Genomic DNA, 14,399 nt, shown 5'->3' on the forward strand with positions numbered 1-14,399 from the left:
TATCAAGTCGCCTCCCATCCATGGACCCTAGGAATGGAAGACCTCCAGAATGTCCTACCGTTAACAGACTTGCTCAGATCCGGCAAACTGGAGGACGTGGCTGCTTTTATTGAGTCCAGCCATCTCGTTTTAGGTCTTCCTCTTTTCCTGCTGCCTTCCACTTTCCCTAGCATTATTGATCTTGCCTTCTCATGATGTGACTGAAGTATGATAGCTTTAGTTTTGTCATTTCAGCTTCTAGGGGGAATTCAGGCTTGATTTGATCTAGTACCCACTTATTTGTCTTTTTGGCCATCCATGGTATCCGCAAAACTCTCCTCCAGCACCACATTTCAAATGAATCCATTTTCTTCTTGTCAGTTTTCTTCACCATCCAACTTTCACATCCCTACATAACGAAGCTGAAGTTTGTTCCCAGTTCCCAGTTCCTTATTCGCAGTTCCTAGTTCCTTATTCACAGTTCCTAGTTCCTTATTCGCAGAGCAAAACACAGATATTGGGGGAAGTTGAAAAGCTCTGTACCCCAAAATAAAGACTGAAGGAGCACATATCATACACCTCCGTATTTCAGTTCCTTATTCGCAGCTGTTCCCAACAGGCAGCCCAAACAGGAGGTCCTGGCTCCAGAACCAGTGTTTGGATGGGCACCAGCACCAATCTGGTTGTAGGGGGCAGTTTAGTGAGTGCAGGGCTGTGTGATCTGGGGCCATCCAAGATTGTTTGGGGGGCACAGAGGGCTTGTATCTCTTACCCTACTTTGAAGCTCTTAACTCAAGAACTGGGCTTTGTAGGAGGACCCAGTATATGTCCACTTAAAGGGCAGAGTCTGCTGAATAGGGAGGTGTATGATTTGTGCTCCTACAGTCTTTATTTTGGGGTACAGAGCTTTTCAACTTCCCCCAATATTTGTGTTTTGCTGTGTGAATAAGGAACTAGGAAGTGCGAATAAGGAACTGGGAACTGGGAACCAACTTCAGCTTCGTCCATACATAATAATGGGGAACACCATAGTTTGGATTATCTCCCTCAAAGTGGAAGGCAATGTTTGGCCCTGCAGTAGGGTTGCCAGCCTCCAGGTAGTGGCTGGAGATCTCCCGGAATTACAACTGGTCTCCAGGCCACAGAGATCAGTTCACCTGGAGAAAATGGCTACTATGGGGAGTGGACTCTATGGAATTATGCCATGCCAAGGTCCTTTCCCTCCCCAAACCCCACTTTCTCCAGGTTTCTCCCCCCAGATCTCCAGGAATTTCCCAACTTGGAGCTGGCAACCCTACCCTGCAGGGATTCTGTTTGAGGGGAAAGGTCTCTCCGCCAGTCCTAACAGACAGGCGGGGGGGGGGGGGGGGCGGGAGGAGGGCCTGACTTGTCTCACCTCCCCTGGTTTTCTGTGACTTATTCCAATGGCCTGGCTGCTCATGGGGTCACGCCACCGTCTTTTGTGGAACAGGCTGCCTGACTAGATTCAAGCCTCAGGCGTGAAAATTGTGCTCGTGGCAAGTAATTTGGATTTCTTCTTCTCCAAATCTCTCCCTGTAGCATTACGGTAATTATGCTGAGTCTGACTCCTGGCCGGCCCAAGCTCCGGTTCTCTGAAGGGTCAGGGATGTATCTGAAACCTTCAGGGCATTCCCTGAACTGCTCTGAAAAAGGGCAGACTTCACCGGGAGCAGAATTAGAACCCAGATCTCCCGTTTCCCATTTCACAAGGTTGATGTGCAGGAGGCTGGGCCTGGCCTCTGAGCATTTTTTTCTGGCCCCTTCTGGAAACCCCTTGAAATTGTAGGGAAGAGTTTGTCGACAATCTGTTTGTGTAACTATTTATTTCCCCCATCCTTTGTGTTCAAATTGGCTTATCTAAAAGCTTTCTGTCTGGTTAAGCCGATAAAGTGGTTAAGAGATGAATCTCACTTGAAGGAGAAAAGATCATTTCCAAATGTTTTGTGAGCTCAAGCCACTGCACGTTTCAATTCTCCACCTCTCTTTGGATTTTCTGTGGGGCACAGGGTGCCCCAGAGCTAGGGAGCTCTCCTGCCCTTTGGGGAGAAAGGCAGGGTATAAGCAAAGCAGAGCAGAGCAGAGCAAAGCAAATAAGTAAATGTGGATCCTGGCTGCTGGTGAAGTGGATGGTTTGTGAAGCAAACTATCCTGCCCCCCCATGCTCCTGCTTGTAGGGTCAATGGGTGCCCCCCCCAACAAGAAAGAGACGCTCCTGGCCTTTCTTATGCGCAGGCTGAGCCTCTCCCTAACTCAGGTATATTTTGGAGGGCTGTCTTTAGGAGTGGCCAAAGATTCCAGCTTGCAGCTTGGGTGGGAAAATTTGGGGGTCCTGTAAGTGCGTGGAGCAGCTGGGATTTTTCTAGTCCTGCCAATCACTCCTTTCTCAGCGGGCTCCTTTGCCAGGTCCGGAGAGGCAGATTTAACTTCAAACACCCCTGAAAGCCCTTGGAAGGCCCATCTCCCTCTTATCTCTGGCTTGAATTTTAATAAGCCGCTTTGTGCATCCCCCGTTGGGTATCAAGGCGCATCAGGACAGATGAATAAACTGTGCAAGAGGCTGCTCAGAGCCAGGTTTCCGCAGAGTTCATGGCTCAGACAGAGAATACTTCCTTGCTGCAGTGGGCAACTTTTGGCAGAGAAGCCGGCTGCTTGTTTGTTGAGAGTGTGCACGCATGCATGATGCAAATATGTGCCAGCTGGGGGCCGGGGCGGACATACATTTTGCAGAGATCCTTTAGTGCGTCCCTGCAATTTCCTGTTGATGTGCTTTGGTCTACAAGCGAAGGAATTGTTGCAGAAGAGAAGAGAAGAAAATAATTTTGTTTGGGGACGGCGCATTTCTGGAGCGTTAAAATACCCTTGCTTGCTAAAGTATCTCTATCATCATTGCCAGAGCAGTTACTAAGAGGAGGAGAATTCCCCCTTCTGTGTGCATGCGAAGCATCTTTTGCTGGCATTCCCTTGCTGTGGGTCCGATACTAATAGCATTTATATGACACTTTTGTGTTTGAAGGGCTTTATCTCAGTATGTCTGGCAATTGCCCTAGCACATAAAGGACAGCACAATCATAAATTGCAGAGGGCAGTTGTTGCGGGGAGGGGGGGATTAATTTACAGCACCCCTACGCAGAAGCAATCTATGGTTCATGCAGGCTTTTCACCCTGAATCGCCGAAGGGCACAATTTGCTTGATTTGCAAGTTCGGTGCTCACTTGGAGAAAGCCCCATTCTTCCTGACAGAGCTTTTCTCACTCTGTTGGCCAGCTGCTTCTCAAGTCCAATAACCCTCTCCATTTTCTAAAGGGGGTTTCAGCTCCACTCGGTATTTATTGTCAGTCATCAGAAATTGGAACACATACAGCTGTGCAGTTCCTACAATGGAACTGCATTCCTGTTTGTAGAAGAGGGGGCAGAGATTTCTGCTGATTCCCCCTCCCACGGCAAACCACCTAGTTTGCCTCCATGCTCCAGGGGAAAAACTTTGGGAGGCTCAGTGGACTGGCTGAGAAGGCAGGAATGGTGAGGCCTTGCTGCACAAGAGTCCGTGGGTGGTTGCACGTGGTGGCGGAGAGCGCCTGACTTACGGCAACCTCTAGTGAGGTTTTCATGGCAAGAGACTAACAGAGGTGGTTTGCCATCGCCTGCCTCTGCAACCCTGGTCTTCGTTGGAGGTCTCCCACCCAATTACTAACAAGACTGACCTTGCTTAGCTTCTGAGATCTGATGAGATCAGGCTCACATGGCCTATCCAGGTCAGGACATTATATAGTGTACACAATCTCAAATTATATAGTGTACACAATCTCACATAGTGCCAGAATTGCAGGCTACCCACGTGCTTAAAATAGGTATAACGTACTCCAAATACAGTTCATGATACAGTCAGAAGACTAACAGGAAACCAGACCATACACGTTTTGGCTCCAAGGCCTTCCTCAGTGGTCATACAATTTTTGTTGTAAGGAAGCAAAGCCACATATCCAGAAACCAATATGTAAAAATGCCCCTGACGTTCTTATCTAGAAATGCAAAGGCTGTCCAGGTCAGGACGGATGGTTGGATACATGCCATTATTTAGGGCGACTGATATGGACATTCAGGGCAGAGATCTCACTCTCCACTGATGTGCTGTAGCTTCACCCCAGATTCAGGGTGTGACGTGGTCATTGATTTTCCAGCCTCAGACCTTCAGTAAACTCCTTATCATGTGATCTAATAGTGGAGACTGCATACAAATCAGCTCGAGTTATACTGCTTATATAAAGCGCTTCGATGTATATTGTTACCTGGATGGCTGCATGTGACTGTTCTCTGGCACCAGAAACATCCCTCTAAGTGCATCTAGGGGGCAGACCAGCACCACTAGGGTTAACTTACATTGGGATCTTTTCCTATATACACAAGGGTCCCGTAGGTTGAGCTACCAGCATTGTGACGGGGAGGGCAGGAAAGAGGCTTGGTTCTTGTGGCCCCTTCTTACATGCCCAGGGTAATGCTGATCACCTCTTCGGGGTCAGGAAGCAATTTTTGCCAGGCCAGTTTGGCTGGGGATCCTGGAGAGGGTTGGACTTGGAGGGGGTTGGGGTTGGACTAGATGACCCTGGAGGTCCCTTCCAACCCGATGATTCTGTGATTCTGTGGGATGGAGTTTCTTCAGATAAGGGTCTGGGGAATAGCAAACCAATGCTCAGGCATGATAATGAGGTTTTATAATTAACAGACAAACAACGGGATTGCTAAGAATGCACAGACTTTGAGGTAGACTATGAAAAACAGAACCAGGGAATATTCACTTGTACGCATTCTGTATCACGAAGGATTCGAACTCATACATGTGCATTACTGATGACACTGAGATTGATTACCTTGAATGCACCTGCTATTCTTTAGAGTCCTGGTGTATGGGTAAGTGTGGGTGTGATAATAAAAGCATACGACCTGTCCTGAGATGCAAGGGGGTGATGCAGACCATTGGTTCATCAGGGATGCTGGGAGCGGAGCCTGGGACCTTCTGCATGCCAAGCGGCGGCTCTTCGGCTGAGCTGTGGCCCCTCACCTTGAATGGTGGAGAGGAGAATGATTATTTTATTTTATACCCCGCCCTCCCCACGAATGGGCTCAGGGCGGCTCACAACATGCATACAGTACAATAAGTGAATTATAAAAAACTATAAAATCAGAAGTAATTTAAAAACAATCATTAAAATAGTTCAGGCACCGTCTATATATATATGGCCACTTAAACAAACAATCGACAGCTGCATATGAGCCATAGCATGTGGGCATACACATGGCCAAGGGCAGTCATGGAAAAGGTGGTGGCCTTAGGTGGAAGGTTGAAAGGACACCCCCTGGTCCTCAGCCGAAGGCCTGGTGGAACACCTCCATTTCACAGGCCCTGTGAAACTGGAACAGGGCCCGCAGGGCTCGAGTCTCCAGCGGGAGACCGTTCCTCCAGGCCAGGACCAGGACAGAAAAGGCTACTTTGGGTCCCCATTGGGAGTTCTTGAGCAAGGGCTGAAGGCTCAGTGCCCGTTGAGTGACCCAGGCGAGCAAGAAGAGGCAAAGGGCTCCATGTTCCATTAGAGGCTTTGGCAGAGTTGCCTCTTCCTCCATGAGCAATCTCTTCTACTTCTGTTATAGCAAAGGGCCTTTCCCCCCTTCACCCCAATCTGAGCCTTAGCAGAAGTCTTGGGCCAGCTCAGTGCAGCTGCTCCCTCCCACTGGCTTTGTCTCTGGCTGCTCACAGCTGGGCTGCGGAAGGGAAGACCTCTGCCAAAGCCTCTGAGGCTGTCCATACTGGGAAGCAAGGGGTTAAAGAGCCTTTTGCCCCATTTGCTCGGAAGAAAGCACCTGAGGTGTGTAATAAAGGGAAGGGGGTATCCCAGGATTACCAGCCATGCTAGGGGCCAGATGGAAATGGCGGGGGGGGGGGGGAGTTGGACTGCAGGCGTGTCACTCAAATAGTCACATTGTGTATTTGGGGGAATGCACGTTACTCTTATTAGCAAGACATGCCTCCATTGCCCACCCATTCGCAAAACCCTCAGTCCTGCTCACATCAACCTCATAGAAGTTGCTGCACTCAGTCAGCCTTCGGCCTCAGAAAAAGAGCAGATGCGACTGTGTGGTGCAAATCATGTGAAGGTTGCTTCAGACAGACATTGCGGCTGACTGCTTAGTGGGCTGTCACATCACTCGTCAGACCTAAAAATGCCTTTTTGGTCTGGTTAATAAGGTTAATGCATCGCCTCCCCTCCAATGAATAAGAAGCAGCCATATGAAAATCAAATACTAGACAGTCTCTGGAAATATGGCTGTTAAATAATCTGGTGGGTGTGAGTTTTCCTTGCTTCTGCAAACAGATGTTGAAAGGCAAATTGCAAAATAAATATACTTCTGCTCAGAATGCTGCCAAGGCAGAGATCCATGAGGCACTTGCGAAAGCATCTATTGCAAGTCAAGCAAGTAAATGTTTAAACTTTAAACCAATTTAAAGGGTGGAGGGGAACAGGGTGGAGTCAAAACGTTGAGACCCCAATACTTCAATGTGATGCTGTGGAGTTCCCCTTGGTAGTTTAAGCAATGTGAAGGTTGTACATAAATGCTCCTTCCCCCTCCATCCTTAAAAAAAAAATCCACCAGGTTAGAGCCCATGCAGTCCCAAGACATTTTGGTGCCTATGGTGGAAATTCAAATATCACACCTGCCCATCTCTCTAACTTGCAAAACCTTGGGTGGGGGTGTTCTCCCACAGAAGCCCCACTGAAATGAATGGGGCCTGCGCAAGTTGTGCAGGAGATATGGTGACATGCCTCACGGGTCATACTCGCCATGACTGGCTCCCCAAATCTGTGGCTCAGGGCCAGTCTTTCCCAAGTGAGAATGGAACCCCCAAATTCCAGGCTTTGCACAGAGGACCCATGTATTTTTATTTTGTGTATAGCTCACTGCTCTGTTACAAATTATACTCATGGGTGGGGAGGGGGGCTGTAGACAAAAGAAACCCCTTGGAGCCGATTGCTTAACCATGTCTCATTAAAGCTTATGAACGGTCCAGTGTCAAAATGTATATTCCATCTCTGAATACATGTGAAAGCTGTAGATTTGAGACCTAAAGCAAGAGCCCGCTCTTTCGGGGAGCCTGTCAATCAGTGATAATAATTTATAGAGGTTCTCCTTGTTTTAACTCTTCCCACCAAGGCACACAGCACCTTCTTCCAGAGCTTCATGTTTATTCTTTATCGAAATAAACTCTTTAACTTTTTAAATAAAGCAAGGTATCCAAATATAAAGGATGATTCAAATAAAACCTATGAGAATGGAACAAATAAATGCAACAAGTATCAACTCGGCTGTGTGCATAAAGTGCCCTCAAGTCGCACCCGACTTATGGCGATCCAGCACGGGGCGGTCAAGGCAAGTGAGAAACAGAGGTGGTTTGCCATTGCCTTCCTCTGCAGAATCTCCCTCAGTGGTCTCCCATCCAAGTACCAGCCCTGCTTAGCTTCTGAGATCTGACAAGATTGGGCTATGCCAGGCCAGCTTCCCTCTCAATTGAAAAAAAGAAGAAGAAATCCTGCCCTCAAGTCATAGTTGACTTACGGCGACCCCTGGTGGGGTTTTATCTCTCAATTAAATCTCAGATTGATATAGCATCAGATTTACTATGAAATGCATTGCGTTTTCAATGAGCACACATACAAATGTATTTTTTCTCACCTAGATCTCCATGAGGTTTCTTTCATCAACCCCCCAGCTCCTAATCTGGGTGGCATCTTTTATACTAATTGACATGTGCTATCTACTGAGAAATCTAAGATCTTTCACATGTGACATCAATAGAAAAATAGGGTTGGTTTTAGATTTAGCGGATCATTTAGACTTCCAGTCATGTGGAGTTCTTCCTAGCCAAAAATGATGCTATGTCCAGATGCAAGATAAGCTATATAAATCATTAGAAGGTGACCAGAAAAATTAAATGGGCAGATCATCATTGGTCCTTTTTAAAGTACAGAACCGTTTATCTATTACTATTCACTACTTTTAATTGGTTGCCAAAAATGAAAGGGACATCTGTGTAGTTATACAACCTGTTGGAAGACAAGACAGAAGCCATACACAGTTCTCTAGAGTACACGTGCAATACTGTGGTTTAATGCGCCCTAAACCATATTCCCATTACACCCCAACATACTGTAGAAGAAAAACAGAAAAAGCAATAATCTGAAAAAGCAACCAGCGGAACCTAAAAGCACAACACCATTCATCAGCAGCTGAAATTAAAAGGGACGGCCAGGCTCAAAGCAAATAAAATCATCCGTCAGAAGCACACATTGATAGTAAAGCCTTAAGCAGAGTTGCGCTCTTCCAACTCAGAGCCAAGCTACAAGTGACGCCTGACACAGGTTGGACACTTGTCAGCTTCCCTCAAGTTCTGATGGGAAATGTAGGCGTCCTGGTTTTACAGCCTGGCTCTCCGTTACAGCTGCAAGACCAGGATGCCTACATTTCCCATCAAAACTTGAGGGAAGCTGACAAGTGTCCAACCTGTGTCAGGCGTCACTTGTAGCTTGGCTCTAAGCCCACGGACTGCAGCAGGTTTAGAAGGTGTAACTCTGGTTAGAATGGAACTGTATGGCAGCAAAGGTTTTTGGGCAGTGAAGATGCCTTTGAAAGGGGGGGCGGCGGCGGCGTAGCAGCTAACGCGAGCCTGATCCAGGTGGCTGCTCCGAAGTTGAACTGTCTCGCCTTGGATCGTGGTTTGAATGCCAGTGACAGCTCAGCTTTTTTTCCAAATGGCTTCCATCTGATCCAAGTTGTAGGTGATGATTCAAGTAATTTTCAAGTGGATGCGGTCCAAATAAATCATTCTAGAATCCCCTGAGCAGTAGGAAATTCTGGTGGCGTGTGAGGCCAGGAGCTGGCAGCCTGTGTTCTCCAGGAGGTACAGTTGAGGAATTGCCTTCTGTTTGGTGGTGTGGGGTGTGCAGGTTAGGTGTATTTAGTGGCCCAGCTACTCCGTTCATGCTCTGAGGCTCCAGGACACATTTCAGAGATGAAATTGTTGATCTACTAAACGGGTATGTGTAACTTGTCCCCAAAGAAAACAGGTAAGTGGCAAGTGTCACCGCTGTTTCTAAAATGGAATTCAGAGGGGACTCAGGGAATTACAGGCCAGTTAGCCTAAAATCCGTCCCAGGTAAATTAGTAGGAACTGTTACTAATGATAGAATTAGTAAGCATGCAGAGGAACAAATCCTGCTGAGGGAAAATTAGCATAACTCATGCAAAATTCCAGTCTTACCAAACTTTGGGAGGTCTTTGAGATGATTAACAAGCATGTGGACAAGGGCGGTATTTACTTCGACTTCCAAGAGGCTTTTGGCAAAGGTTCCTCACCAAGACTCCTGGCCCTGGGTCAGCTAAGAGGCCACTGGTTAAACAGCAGGTAGCAGAGAAGAGGAACGAACGGGCAGCACCTGCAATGGAAGTCCTGTTTGGTGGGCACACTCCTCCCCTCTGAGCTCATGACGTTTTGGCCCAGGAGTTGCTTGCATGGTGGTTGAAGACGAGAGTTGGAGTGCTGCCAAGTCAAGGAGTAGGAGCTTGTGGCTCACTGGGCAGTATTTATATCCTGCCTTCTCCTCTTAGACAAAATAAAAACATTGCACCGATTAAAAAAACAGCCACATCTGTTAAAACGTTAGAGTTCAGTAGCGCCTTTAAGACTAACCAACTTTATTGTAGCATAAGCTTTCGAAAACCACAGCTCTCCGTCAGATGCATCATCAGATGCATCTGACGAAGAGAGCTGTGGTTCTCGAAAGCTTATGCTACAATGCAGTTGGTTAGTCTGGGACTCTTTACTATTTTGCAACTACAGACTAACACGGCTGACTCCTCTGGTGCTAAAATATTAACTCTCCATGCATGCCCTCTGGAATGAAACTGTCTGACACACCTTCCTGTTTAGGCAGCAAGTAAAGGCACCCTCCACATCCTCTCTGGTAAGCCACTCCAGAGGTTTGGACCTACCTCAGAAAAAGGCCAGCACCTAAGTGCTGCCATACGGGCAATGTTAGGGGAGGCTGCCTCCAGGAGGAGGCTACCTGAGGAGCATAACCAATGGATGGGAGCAGCCTGGGAGATGTACTTGGAGAAGTACGAAGGACCCAGGCTAGGAATGACTTTCAGGGTAATAACAGGACACTGTGAAGGGGCCCCAGAAGCAAATAGCACTGTTGGCCCAGCCCTGTAGTTAAGTGTTCCCAGCAGCTGACCCTGGAGAGAAGTTTTGCAGCTACATTTTGCACCAGTTGAAGCTTCTGGGGACATCTTCAAAGGCAGCTCCACATGGAGCACATGTCAGTAACAGGCCAGCTTGTGCGCTCGATGTAGCTGACAGGAGGCGTTCCTGACAAGAACGCCAACCTGTTTATTCATCAGCAATGCCTGGTTGCAACCTGTCCCCAGTTTTGCTGTTCCAAAGTGGCCTCCTTGTTTATCGACATTTTAAAGGGGCAAAGTGTTGCTAAAGGATGCCTCTTCTCCTTTAAAATGCTCATCGCAGATCTGGAGGTCTGGTTTGGATCAGTAAAATCCATTAACCCCCCCACCACCACCCCAAGAAGCAAATTGAGGCTGCAAAGAGCCTGCCATTTACGGATGCCCACCAGCCCGTGATTTTTCATCTGGCCTGTTGGAGCTTACCGTGGCTTCGGCTGGCCTCCTCGCCCAAACGCCTGTGCGTTTTGCGGGCTGAATTACGGCTGAATGATGTTGCGTAAAGTGGTCTGGATGGTTCAGGCCCAGCTGGCAGCTTAGTCCCCTGGGATTCCAGGGTGACTGATAGCGATGCTGTTCTTCTGAAAAATGGATCTCAGCGGAGGCCGTTGTGACCACCGGAGGAGCTGAGCAGGCCACATTCTAAGCTGTTGGTGACGGACCTTCCAGTGTTGGGTCTTGGATTTTGGGGTATGTTTCCCAATGTTTCTAGCCCAGTGATCCAAAGCAGCTCCAGGGGGCTCTTAGCCTCCAGCTCATGAAACCAGGGGGGGCGCCTGGAGGGGGCTCTGTGTCCCAAGGGTGCCCATAGCTCAGCCTGCCAGGAAGGGGTTGTCGGTTGCACGGTACTGGGGGAGGGCACCAAGGGTTGGGGAGGGCTGGGGCAGGCAGTGCACGGAAGGAAAAAGTAGCTGGCAGCGTGACTTCCTTGCATGCTGGCAGGAACAACCGGGAGAGTGTTCTTTCGCACATTATAGAATCCACAGTCGGGTCCGGCTATCGTCCTCATGACGGTTATCACACAGTCACGTGTGAGTTGTGGGTTCTCCTCAGTTCTCGCACGTGTGTGATTAGGATCAGGACCACGGGGCACGTGCAGAAGGGGCTTCAGCCTGCCAGCTCCTGTCCCATTTCCCCAGATTTTAGGCCTCTTCCAGAAAGCCACGTGCGTCCCGTGGAACCCGTGGGTTTCCCCTTGTAGCACCTCCCCCAGGGCTCTTTCTGGTTGGGAAAACGGTGCTGGGGGAAGGCGGAAACGCCTTCTCTGCTTTCACTGTGGTCCTGTTCCTACCCAGGCCCTGCATGTATGAGGATTGAGTAGGATCCACAGCCCACGTGTGACTTCCTTGCTTCTGACTCAGGGAGGGGAGCCAGTCCCTGCCTGTGGACTCCATAATGTGTGAACAGGCACTTCGGGGTCCACGGACACCAAGGGGCTAACTTCCCATCTTGTATCGTAGGTTTCACCTGTCCTGAAACTGACTTTCCAATCTCTTTCAGGTTCAAGGGGATGGTTCTAACCGTCTGGAACCTGCCCGCTTGTTAAAACGGCGTGCTCCGATTCATGTGCTGCCGGACCAGGCAGCAGAACGGGCTTCCCCGTGAAGCGGGGCCTCTCCTGTTAGGGTCCGGGGCTTGCAGTGCACCCTCAGGAGGTCCATTCCCTTTGCTCCTTGCTGGGCTTCCCAAAGGCCGGATGCTTTTTGGTGCGTCTGCAGTTCAGGTGGTCACTTTCTGACCCTTTAAGGGGTTTTGTTTTGCTTTTTGCTTTTGTAAAATATTTTGCAGTTTCTCATATGGGGAAAGGGATTTACAATTTTTCGAAATCGATACAGTGAAACAACAAGAGAATTGTGAGCACGTGGCGGGGAGGGGGAAACCCCATTTCCTCCCTCCCTTCCTCCAGTTCCACTCCTTGCTAGTGATTACCCAGTGGTCGCTCAGAATAATGTCTGTGGGGTTTGTGATGCCTGAGCATAGGTTATGGATAAGAGTTTGGGGGAGGGGGGGAGGAGTGCCCCCAAATTATTTTTAAGTATTTATTCATTTATACCCTTTCTTCCCAGTGGCCGGACCCAAATGGCTTAAATAATTTCCCTCTCCTTCATTTTATCCTCACAACAACCTTGTGAGGTAGTTTAGGCTGAGAGAGTGTGACTGGCCCAAGGTTATGTCATAAGCATCCATGGCAGATGAGGATTTGAACCTGGCTCTCCCACCTCCCAGTTTGACACCCTGACCACTACTCCATCGCTCTCTCTCTCTCTGCAAATACGTGTGGTCCCTTTGGTTTACAGAACTGATACGAGCGTAACTGATGGCCCTATTGCCTGCTTATGGCGACCAACACAAGGGCCAGCCTGTGACAATTGGGTATGAAGAAATAAATATGGGTGTCATTTTTGTTTTAAGAAATGACTACATCAACTATTGCAAATGATTAGGGCTTAGAGCAGGGATTGCTATGTAGGGATGCTTGATTGTTTAATATAGGATATGTTAAGTAATAAAGGGGGTAAAGGGTTGGAAAGCTGTTGGAAGTCAAGAAGGAGAGGGGGAAAGGGGGGATTAGGTTAGATTTAATCAGATAGGGTTTAATTGAAATATTGTTTGAAATTATGCTCACCAATAAAAATTTAAAAAAACCTATTGCAAATGATTTAATTTAAACATGAACGAAGTCATATAACCTATCTTTTATGAAGAAATTCCAGGCGTGGTTCTTCAAGACTCTCTCTCTCTCTCTCTCTCTCTCTCTCTCTCTCTCTTTGTGTGTGTGCGTGTGTGTGTGTGTGTGAGAGAGAGAGAGACGGGCATAACGGTTTTACTGTTTTAAATTGTATGTGTAAATTGTTGTTACACCGGAGGGTGGTTTAGAAATGTAATATAATAAATAAATAAATAAATGAATGAATGAATGAATGAATGAATGAATAAAATAAAATAACACCATTCAGCACTTTCAGTCTGTTAGAAGCATAGGGTTTGAAGGGACCTTCAGATTCATCTAATTCTCACAACAACCCTGCATAATGCCGGAGATTCGCAACCGCACTCCCCCTCCCTCCACCCCCCCCAGTGACTCCTGCTCCAGGCCCAGAAGATGGTAAAAAAAGCCCTCCAGGACCCCTGGGCAAACTGTCCTGGGGAAAATGGCTTCCTGACCCCAAAGTGAAGATCAGCATTCTCCTGGGCATGTAAGAAGGGGCCACGAGAACTAAGCCCGGACGTAGCCCTTCCTGCCCTCCCTCAGAAGTGTTTGGCTTGCGCCTTCCTTCCGGCCGCTCTTCCTCCTAGGGTGACTGAAGCCCCTGTTGGGGCAGGTGAGTTCTTTGGATGGGCATAAAGTGCCCACTGGCACAGCTGTGGCAGGGATCTCCTCTGCCCTCCTCTCAGCGCACTGGCAGCACCTGCCCACCTAATTGCTCCTCCCAAGTGCTTGTCACATTTAAACATTTACAGCACCATACAAACAGTAAAGGAACTCTTATTGCTGAGGTGGTCATCATGTGCCATCCCAGAGTATGCTTTTTGAGCAGGAGCTACAGGCAATCAGAGCCTTGTGCACACAGACTGGGAGGTAAATGTCTAAGAAGCTACTGAGTGGCACCCAACACCCCCCACCCACCTCCGTATTTGTCAGGAATAGGTTGGGGTGTGTGTGCGTGCATGTGTCTTTTGAACAGGCTTAGCAGCCGTCTGTGTTCCCATCTCTGACATTTGTTGCTCCCTGTAACCAAGTTTGATTCATTTCCCCCTTACAACGAAGAAGTGTGGCGTGCAAACTCCAGCTCCAGCCTTGCACTAGTGAATTGCACACCTCTTCTGCAGCTGTCGGCTTGCTTTTCTTCCTCCTCTGGTGATGCATCTGGCAGTGTAGCTGGAGTGTGGGTGGAGGAAATTGCTCTACACAGTGCAAGTGCAGGAAAGATTTTCCCTGCCTGGGGATTGTGTGCCATCTGGGTGTGGAGGCTGCTCCCCCCTCCTCCCCCCTCCCCCCAGGTTCGGCCCAGCTTTTGGAGATGGCGATGTCAGTTGTGCTGTCAATTTCAGATCAGCTTGGCAAAAGCTAGTGACTTTTGAAAAACCAGAGGAGTGTGCTTCCGGGTGAA

The 14,399-nt window shown here is 48.4% G+C and overlaps 1 protein-coding gene across 1 annotated transcript in view; it reads left to right on the forward strand.

Moving 5' to 3' along the window:
• FGF12 (fibroblast growth factor 12) overlaps window positions 1-14,399 on the forward strand; it is a 127,043-nt gene that overhangs the window by 7,435 nt on the left and 105,209 nt on the right. The gene's annotated exons all lie outside the window — the stretch shown is intronic.

This window comes from Eublepharis macularius, chromosome 6, assembly GCF_028583425.1.
Source record: "Eublepharis macularius isolate TG4126 chromosome 6, MPM_Emac_v1.0, whole genome shotgun sequence".
NCBI classification, from domain to species: domain Eukaryota; kingdom Metazoa; phylum Chordata; class Lepidosauria; order Squamata; family Eublepharidae; genus Eublepharis; species Eublepharis macularius.